Source organism: Lissotriton vulgaris, chromosome 11 (assembly GCF_964263255.1).
Source record: "Lissotriton vulgaris chromosome 11, aLisVul1.2, whole genome shotgun sequence".
NCBI classification, from domain to species: Eukaryota; Metazoa; Chordata; class Amphibia; order Caudata; family Salamandridae; genus Lissotriton; species Lissotriton vulgaris.
Window position 1 is genome coordinate 156233401 of NC_141699.1, and position 2025 is coordinate 156235425.

At 42.0% G+C, this 2025-nt stretch overlaps 1 pseudogene; it reads left to right on the forward strand.

The window, feature by feature from the left end:
- The first annotated feature begins 257 nt into the window (after positions 1 to 257).
- On the forward strand, positions 258 to 1608 carry LOC147679440 (uncharacterized; annotated as a pseudogene).
- The last annotated feature ends 417 nt before the right edge of the window (positions 1609 to 2025 follow it).

The window sequence follows — 2025 nt, forward strand, 5'->3', positions numbered from 1 at the left end:
TACGTCACCTGAAGGACCTAAGGAAGTCTTCCTGGACCACATGAACCCTGGTACATCCCGATATCAGCTGCGACCAAGGAAGAAAGACACTTTGTTGCTGAAAAAGACAGTCAGAGCCACTTTCCTGGATGGTTAAAGACTGACTTCAAAGGGGGGTAGCCTTTTAGTGACTGCTCGTCTCAGTGTTAGTGAAGAAACCAACGTCTGCCAAGAACCTTAGGCCACTATCTGCTTTGTTGTTTGTCAAAGAAATAAATATGCCTAAGGAGAAGACACCAACTGCTGCAAGAGTTTCTAGAAAAAGAATAAGGATTGATCTGGACTAACTTTGACTGGTGTTATTATTACTATAATAACATGGGTTGTAGAGGTAGTAGCTCATGCTTGAAATCTACTGACTGCTACTACTCCTTTCCCCATTGAACATCACTACTTCACTCTTCCTTATCATGAGCAGAAGCACAGGATGTCCTACCTCAATAACACTTTCATTCAGATGTTGCACCATACACACAAATCTACAAACGTTACCAATTGCTGGGTATGTGGAATTATGCCAGCTCATCAGAAAACAGGAGGAACGCCTTTTATTCCCTTGCCGTTTTTACATAATGGCTCCTGCAGAGCCTGGTTTGCATTGTTTTGGGCTTCTGAAGTTGCTAACATTACTTATGCGGACGTAGGTAGTTTAAATGCTCAATTGAATAGGGTTTGTTACCCTGATGAGGAAGGAGATCCACAAACTAATGGAACTGTATGGGAAATGGAGAAGTATCGTCAAGGAAATTCCTCTGCACGCTATGTTTTCCCTAACACTCGAACAACCAAGGGAAATGGGCCTCCTGTTATCGCTGTCACTAGAGCTCGAGCGAATCTCTGTGTGAGAAGTATTGGCAGTATACCTGTGTAGTATTGAACATTACTGGAATAAACAATAGCAGTTTTTTGTCTTCACACAAAACCTATTTCATTTGTGGAAGCAAAGGTTATTATCATCTACTTATTGGTTGCTCTAGAAGCTGCTATGTGTCCTTTTTGCTTCCACCTGTGTATTTGGCACCTGCATCCTATCACAAAGACTATAAACTGTATAATGACATTTCTAAGAGCCAATTCAAGAGGACAATAAATCACAATGAGGTGGATCAAACTGATACTGCACTGCAGCAGTATTTTGACTTTAACTTGGGACTATTCTTTTTTGTTGGTGCAGCCTTAAACAGCAGGGAGATCAGGCGCTTGACACGTGTTGTAGAGGCTGTAACCAATCACACCCCCATGGCACTTGGAAATACCACAGAAGAACTGCAAATTGTGAGAATTGTGGTGCTCCAAAACAGGATGGTCCTCAATGTCATCCTGGCCGACCGTGGTGGAGCATGCCACATCATTGGGAGCAGCTGTTGCGTATACATCCCTGACCACGCCCCTTCAGTTTTTGAAGCAATTTCTAAAATGCACAAAATAGCCACTGAAATCCATCAGGATTCCGGAACCTGGACTTTGACTGGATGGCTATGGAACATGTTTACTGTATGGGGCTGGAAATTACTGTCAGCCCTAAGTATAATTTTTGCTATTCTTTTTACTTATTGCCTATGTATTTAATGTGGCCCAATGCTCTGTTCCCTATGTATTTCTACTCGTAACTCATGTATACCGACTAAACGAAATGTCACAAATGTAAATGCTTGGTCAATGGACCAAGAAATTACTAAATTAATGCAGATAGATGTGCATAATGTTTTCCGTACTCCCTCAAAAGTATAGGAAGATGTCTTCAGCATATGCTAAAAGGGCCGACTGTGGAAATTGAAAATAATTTCTGCTAGCATAAGCTGAAACCATCTTGGTTATGGCATCCATTTTGTTGGCTTTGAATTCCCCGTCCTCTGCTGCTCGTCTTTGTCCCGGTCTGTGCTGTCTATTTTAGTTGACTTCCTGACTCAGCTAAAAGCAATATGCATGCTAAAGAGTTTATAGCTGCCAGAACCCCTGGTCTCAGACTCAGCTGCCAATTTCTTA